At 38.5% G+C, this 8,346-nt stretch overlaps 1 protein-coding gene across 11 annotated transcripts in view; it reads right to left on the reverse strand.

Moving 5' to 3' along the window:
- Nucleotides 1-8,093, reverse strand: part of Mbnl3 (muscleblind like splicing regulator 3) — a 111,695-nt gene extending 103,602 nt beyond the window's left edge. For 4 of the 11 annotated variants that reach the window (XM_048796563.1, XM_015506153.2, XM_015506156.2 and 1 more), the window contains exon 1: nt 7,883-8,090. The gene's annotated coding sequence lies outside the window, so the exon portion shown is untranslated. Of the gene's footprint in view, nt 1-7,882 lie in introns of all 11 variants that reach the window. The other 7 variants (XM_048796559.1, XM_048796556.1, XM_048796562.1 and 4 more) reach the window with 5 other exon arrangements.
- Nucleotides 8,094-8,346: the final 253 nt, after the last annotated feature.

Raw genomic sequence — 8,346 nt, forward strand, 5'->3', positions numbered from 1 at the left:
TATTGTGTAAATAAAGCTATAAACTTTTGAAGGCCCCTGCAATCCCAGACCCCAAAGCTGCACGTGTGTGTGGGGGGATCTTGATTGTAAAAGCACTGCCTTCCAAATTAAACTCGAACCACATGATACAGTTCATAAAATATACAAAACATGCAGTCCAGTGACAGATTTATTGTGGTCTTACAGAATAAAGAAAAAAAATCACTATATGGAAAACACAGCTACTTTTGACCCAAATAGCCCCCAAACAGGAAGTTTAAAGCAAATCAGCCAGCTGTGGCCTCAACTAAGTTATGAAGGAGACCAGGGCAACCAGTACTTCCTGTCATTGCTTGTCACCATTTCTGAGTGCTTCTATCTGAATTGTTTTCTTAGATGGCTAAAATTATTATGGAAATTTCTCCAGGGATAGACATAAGACAATAAGGAGGGCTATTATGTGATCTTGGCTTAAGAGTGAGAAATATAACTTTTACATAAAAAAATAACACAGGTCACACATCTGATCACTTTAAATGAATACCAGAATGATAAGTGCTCAGAATCAGACATGAGATAGCCTAGTTGTTTCCTGTTAATTTTTTATTTAAAAAATATTATTATCTCGATACTAGTAATTGAACCCAGTGCTTTACTACTGAGCCATATCCCCAATCTTTTTAATGTCTTAAAATTTTGAGACAGGGTCTTACTAAGTTGCTTAGGGCCTCACTAAATTGCTGAGTCTGGCCTTGAACTTGCTGTTCTCCTGCCTCAGCCTCCCAGGTCAAGGAGATTACATGTGTGTACCAACATGCCCAGCTCCTGTTAATTTAGGATCAAACCACCATTTTAATGTATCTGATTAGTAAATGATAGAACTTGAATACTACATTATCCCAGAGTAATAGCCTCTTAGATTTGCCTGCTTCCTCCTCATCATCATCATTATCCCACAAAATGACTTGTGCAAATTCAGTGTATGTGCAGGGATGAGAATCTTCTAATTGAATCACATTTTAGATAATCATCATCATCACACTCTCCACAAAATACAGAAATGTTCTCATGTTTTTCCAGCACTGTGAAATGCTATGAGGGCTAGGTCACATTTTGTCTATCCTGTCAACTTCTCAATGACAAAGAGCTTTGGAGGGGAAGTTTCAGTAGGAAAGAAAAGCATTTTTAAAAATATTTTTAACCTTTATTTTATTTATTTTTATGTGGTGCTGAGGATCAAACCCAGTACCTCACATGTGCTAGGCAAGATCTCTACCACTAAGCTACAACCCCAGCTGGTGAAAAGCATAGTATTATTACAACACTGAATCTCTCAGTATGTCCACATGAATTTCCCAGCAGGGCCAGGTTTACTTCGCTGAGAAAGAGAATTAATACATGAAGTTAATCCATCAGTTAAACGTCCCAGCAAGGGCTGGGGATGTAGCTCAGTGGTAGAGTGCCTACTTAGCATGTGTGAGGCCCTAGGTTCCATCCCCATTTTAAAAAGTCCCGCCAAAATCCAAGGCTCTTTTAAAAAATGGCTCTCCCTTGCAGAGCCTGTCAATCTGAGTCCAGCCCCTACCCTAGCTGTGTGTTCATTGACTCAAAGTCTGTAGCTGAGGCTGCTGCTGTAGGCATTCAAAAAAGAGATCAAACCACATAGGCTCAGCATCCTAGCTTCCCTCCAAAGATTTTATGGTTTTGAAGCCCTTAGATGTAAAACAAGACTGTACAATGTGCACTGTTGTTTTTTTTTTTTCTCAAAATCACTTCTGAAAATAAATACTCCCCCTCCCTCTGGGATCCTCGTCAATATCAGACAGCAAGAATTTTGAGAACATCAGTGTGCCCTTTAATAAAAAAGGCATGCACAACAGGACCATTTATTGAATGCCTAGTTTTCAGAAGACAAATACAAACTCTTCACTTGGGTATGGAGGTGAAATGTGATCCCCACCTCTGTGCCATGAGTCTTGCTAAATGTATCTCTACATATTTTAAATAGAATTCAAGAAAAAAATCAAAATATATGAATCCAATATTGTTTTTCTCTTTTTCTTAATTTTTTTTTGGTGCTGGGATAATGCAGGGGTGCTTTACCACTGAGTTACACCCCCATCCCTTTTTATTTTTTGAGACAGGGTCTCAGTAAGTTGCTGAGGCTGACCTCGAACTTGTAATCTCTTGCCTCAGCCTGGGGCGTTGTTGGGACCACAGGCATGAGCCACCTTGCCTGGCACGAATCCAATCTTAATAAAGCAGTTACCTTAATATTATCTGACAATCTCATTTTCTCCATTTGTAAAACAAATAACTGGGGAATTATAGGATATATGCCCAAGCTAATATTACAAATGGCCCTTTTGTTTTGCTGTGTTTTGTTTTCCTGCTTAAAGGCTGAAGACTACAAAACAAAATGTGAAATGTAAGCTCTCTGGTTCTTTGAGTCTCATTTTTGCCAATAGGTCACCCCTTCTACCGCTTTTCTCAACATGCCTTCTTGTTTGGTTTCTTCATACTACCACATAAGGAGAAATTGCAAGAGCTGTACCTAAGGACTGATGGTCCTCTGGGCACAAAAGATGATTGTGGTGGATCTGAAATGGCAGCTCTTTTCCCTTCTACTGTGTGGACTTTGCTTTCTGGATACAGTAAAAAGAGGCACTATTCACACCTGTATCTTGGTAAATAAAAACCGATGAAAATCCAAACTCTAAATGGGCAATCAGTGTGTGACTGAAAATGAGACAGCTTCCAGTATCCTTTTTGGGTTTCAGCTGTGACTTCATCACTTTCTAAACTACACATGACAGGAGGCACCCGAGCCCCAGTGTTTCTTTTGTTCTTTTTTTTAATCTAGTAAAACAGTTTACAGAACTGTTTCTATATAACTTCGTGTTGAAGACTGATTTCCCTGTGATGGAGGGAAAAGTGTAACTTCAGGCCACAGAAAAAGAGCAGCTGGCTTTCAAGCCAGTCCTCAAAAATCTCAGCCCAAAAGCTGCCAATGCAAGCTTCTCCCTGTTTATTTAGAGTTGCTGCTGCAGCAGCCTACATTCAACCTAGTGTTCACTGTTGTTGATGTTTTATCAATAAAAAAAGATAATGCTACCTAAAATCACAGGAAGAATGTTCACAAAATACAAGTACATATTAGAAAAATGAATCTATTCTTGGATTTACTTAAACTTTTACCGAGACCCGCAGGCATTGGGGAGATGATGTAAGAGACCCAGTAACCTACCTAATAAGGAGTTACTGGTACATTCAAGGACACCTGAATGAGCCTAAAGAAACCTTTCTCAAATTCCCGCCCCATTTGCAGGCGACACCAAGAAGCTCAGAATTCAGAGAATAGAATGGGAACAATTTTAATTCAATTTGAATAAGCCAAAATGGAAAACCAGATCCTTCAAACCAGCAGTCTCTAGGATGTTCCTATGGCCTAAGGAGATCAAATTTTCTGAAGTCTTTAATGACAGCCCCTGCATTCTGTCTAAACTGCCTTTTTCTCAATTGGAGGCCCTTTCTTTCTGAGCCCTTCAAGTTCACTCACTGTATAGGCATAAATCAAACTGCCTAAAACCAGAAACAAATCACTTCTTCTGCTCATGAGCCATCTTAATGCTGATGCAAGAAGGATTTGAGAATGGACATGATATTTTAACAAGCATGACTAATTGAGTCTTAAATCTCTAATCAGGCTTCTTTTTTCCCCTTTACACTTTGTTCTTGTGGCTGTTATAAAGAGTTCTGGTAAGCTGGGCTCTGTGTAACACAACCCAATTTCTAGCTACCTAAGAGGCTGAAGCAGGAGGATGGCTTGAGCCCAGGAAGTAAAGACCAGCCTGTGAAATACAGTGAATCTATGTCTCAAAATAATGAAAGAAAAAAAGAGTTCTGGGGTTACTATGATTCTTGAAAAGCACTATTTACATATAATACACATAGATACTCATGCATGTATATTTAAATCAAGCCTCTTTTCACTCTTTCTTCTTCTTGAGTTCTGAACAATGCATCCATCCTTTTTCTGAAAGTTAATTATATGGAGTTAAACATTTAGTGGCCTGGCTCTTTTTCTCAGCCTCAGAGACACAATACTTACGTTAAATATTTCTTATAATTTATTGTGAACCTTTTTCTTTTAATTCTTAGAATTGGAAGAATGATGTAAAAAAATGTGTATTTTTTCTATATTCTTCCAAGGAGAAATGAATATATGGCTGTAAAAATTGTTCTAAACTGACCACTAATTTATGCATTCATACACATATATTGTGTTTGTGTCTGTGGTCCCAGGCCATTTGGGAGTACTTTTATTACTCAAATAAAAATAATGTCCAACTTCCTGGATTCTATTATTTTCCCCATCAATTTTTTAAAAACAATGTCACTCAATTTAATACCAAGTAGAAAAAAATGATGGATTTTTACTGTGCCCTTACTAGAATGGCCTGAAAAGAAATATTTTCTGATCCCTTTTAGGTCCCATGGATGTCATTATCACCTGATAAGGTAATTGATACCTAATTTATCCTAATTCTCAAGATTGTCTTTCCATTACTGTCACTTGGCTGTCTTGAGGCAATATATAATCACTCAGGAAGAGTAAGATGCCATATAACCATCTGGTTTCCTTTAGATCAAAAATCCCCCATTAATATAGATCTAACGGCCTTCTTCTTGGTCATACATTATGTTTGTTGGTTAGTTAGTTGATAAGCTACTTGCTCTCAGACAGGTTATTCTCATAGAAGGAAATTATCCACTTCATTTTATCTGAAACTCAAATTTCCACTTTTTAGTTGTAGATGGACACAATACCTTTATTTTATTTATTTATTTTTGTGCAGTGCTAAAGGTCGAACTCAGTGCCTCACACATGCTAGGCAAGTGTTCTCCCACTGAGCTACAGCTCCAGCCCCTCGGGTTTCTATTTTCAAAGTGAGGAAACACAGCACACCTAAGGGGAGGCAGAAAAATCTCACAATGAAGCATAATTTCTGATTTCCATTTTCTTGACATAACATACATTTATAATGGGGGAAATCTATCTGTTTAATCTAGTAGATGTTGTCATGAGAAAACCTGCCAGCATGGAAGCGCCTGGATAAAATAAAGGTGAGGGTATCCTGCCATCTCTTTTAGACATTTGATAGTTTTAACATGGCAGTGGCCATTATCTAACTTTAATTACAAGATCAAATTACTTGTCAAACATGTACTGTAACTTATTTTTGTCTGCTCTGCCCCAATCCCTGTTTGTAATCCTATCAGACAATATAATTTATTTCAAAACAGAAAAATTCTGCCACCTTCCTGAATTTATTGTAACATAAGCAGGATAAGTAAATTTTTATGAATAAAAATCTTCCATCACTTCAGGGTTTCTCACTCCCTTCCTTCCTTCTCCCCTTACCTCACATACAAAGACAGCTGGGTACAGAACCAAACTGTACTTCAAACTATATTGTCAACATCTGTACAACAGCCGAGGGACTATCACTGTTCCAGCATGTACAGTGCTGTACAGCCACTCAAAAAACAAAAACCTTTTTTATTCCTAAGCTGTTTTTTCCCTTTTTCATACTGTCAAGCTGGACATATAATAATGCACCTACTGATTAAAATAATGTCTTACACAAGTGCCTGTAAAGTACAATGAGAGGCAAGTAGAATACAGACAATTAGGGGAATATACATTCAAATCAATTTTAAAATTTAGATTCTTGTAAGCACACAAAAAGTCTTCCATTTAAATTAAAAGCTGTGCCCAAGCATGCTCCTCGTGGGCTTATAAGCTATACATTTTCTTTTTAATTCAACATTTATTAAGCACCTACTTTGTGCAAAGTATTATTTAGGTGTAGGATAGGTGCAAGGGAATAATATAAAAGCTACTTTGGCTACCAGCTCATAACCATAGGTTTTATCCTCCTTAAAAAGCAGCTGTTGTGAAATGCCTGAAGTGGACAGTTGAGGGGGGAAAGCTATTTTATAATAGTCCTGGGAGTCATTATGAGTGCTTAAGGCAGTAAAGGAAATCAAAGAAATGAAGTAGATCTTAGAAGTAGAGCAAAGCATGCAGTCACCACCTATAGCCCAGCACTATATCAGTTCTCTCTTAAAATTTTTTTTTCTGACAAACTCCTTTCCTTGTTTCCATACAAGATTTCCAATCTCATCACTATATATGGCAGCAGAATGGTAACTGGCAAAATTCCCTCCTAAGTCTGTAACACCAATTTAGCTTGTCTACTCTGGCCTCAAGGTTTAGTATTTTCACTTTAAAAAAAAAAAAGGATGCATTTGGTCCAAAGTTGTTCAGCAACAAGGAATCACATCCAGAATCAAAGCTTACAGGACTGGGATCTAAAAATGGAAGAAGTGCTTATTTGTTATCGCCCCATTGAAAAAATTCAAGTTAATCTATTGCTGTATGTATAGGAACCCTCAGGCATGAAGAAATGAACTGCCCCCACAGCTAGTCTCTCAAAAATAATCTTAAAAAGTGATGTGAAATGATATAGTAAATCACATTGTAAGCAGTTCTGTTCTTTGTTTCTAGGTAGACTACAGCACCTGGGTAGAAAAACCATACCATGCTTTAATAGTTGCAAAGCAACACTCCCCCCACCCCACCCTTTCCAGACACTTGCTAAACTTAATGGAAAGAGTAAGTCCACTGTGCTGGGAGAAGTAAAATGTGGACTGGGATAGAATAATATCAGCTGGTCTGTGGGCAAAAGACTATTTAGCTTATATTTGGAAAAGTTTTTATAAATATGAAAGCATCCCTCCAAAGTATTGCAAATTAAAAATTAAATTAATTTAAAATGTATTTAAACATCAAGGACTAAATCTGCATCAGTAAAAGACAAAATGTGAATATAAAAAGGAAAAATCCAAGGTCTCTTGTAAGTCTCAATGTTAAACATGCCTTTCATCAGAAGGGGGGGGAAGAAAAGGAAAAACCCAGGCAAATTATATTAAGTACTGGTATCTAGTCATTGTACAGCTATATCAACAGTGTGCTTTCTGACCATTATCTCAGTAATCACCCAAAAACTTATTGGTTAAATGAGGAAGCCAGCATAGTGAAAAATTTCCAATCATCTAAAAATTAAATAATGCAACAGTTTAGTTTTAATTGATGCTTCCCAATGAACTTTATAGATGTATATGGAGAGGCTGTGGGGATCTGAGCCCAACTTAAAAACAGCAATTTAAGAATATCTCAGAGAAAACTCCTCTAAAACACACTAATTAGACCAATATGAATTCATATATTGTACCTATATATACCAACGAATAGATAGTGTTCAGGAAAACACACAGTAGGTCTATCCCAATCATAAAACTACATAAATGAATCACTTAAATTCCAACTTTCATTTTTAGTCTGGGTTTAATTTCAGTTTCTTACCATAAAAGCATATTGTGTGAGTGTTAAAAGCTAAAGTTACCTTTTTAACACTCTCCTAAGATCTACCCAAAATCTACTCTCATTCCCTTCAGAGCCTGGCAGTAACAGTAAGCTGCCCAAATGTGTTGATCCAGGGCGGGAAGAGACCTGGTTTTTCAAGGAAGCTGTGGCACTGCTCAGGATATCGGTATCGCAGTGGAAATGGGGAGCTGAGTTGTTAAAAGCATTTGCTGATGGTATGCCATGCAAGAAGTTCCTTTCAATTTATTTAAAGAGACGAGAGCAAGGGGAAAAAAGAAGGAAAGAGGAGGAAAAAAGGAGGGAGATAAAAGCTCTAAATTCCAACAAAGTTGCAGTATTAATATTCCTTCTATTTGCCATTTTGTAAAATGAAGTTTAAAACCATTGTATTTCTTCGCGTCCTAAAAAAGGCAGCCACTCTCACAAACCCCAACTTATCTCCAGCCTTACCTTATGCTGCTAGCGCAAACCCAGAGGCTAAGGGGCCCTGCTCTCAGCGGCAGCAGTAGGGGCAGCGGCAGCGACAGCGGCACATGCCATGTGTTAGCGGCAGAAGCAAAAGCAGCGCTGCGCGAGGTGGCCCCGGTGCCGGGAGAGCCTTTAGCAGGGGTGTATACTGAATGCCGCCATTTTAAAGCGAGGTTCCTCAAATCATTAGATATAAGCAAATTAAAGCCCGCCCCACCTACATAACTTCAGGGCTGGGACGTGCTACCCCGCTCTGAGTCGGCCGCTGTGGGGTATAAAATGTCAAGTCTGGAGACACGCACATGGGGACTCCCGAATGGAGGCGACAGTCCCTCCGCTTCCCTCGTCCCCGTGCCACCCCTGTGCTTTTGCAAGCCTCCTTTCAAGCCCGGAGGAAAGAATATTTTATTTTCTGGACTCCACTGGGGCCCTTTCCCGGGGCCAGC

Source organism: Marmota marmota, unplaced genomic scaffold (genome assembly GCF_001458135.2).
Source record: "Marmota marmota marmota unplaced genomic scaffold, marMar, whole genome shotgun sequence".
NCBI classification, from domain to species: Eukaryota; Metazoa; Chordata; class Mammalia; order Rodentia; family Sciuridae; genus Marmota; species Marmota marmota.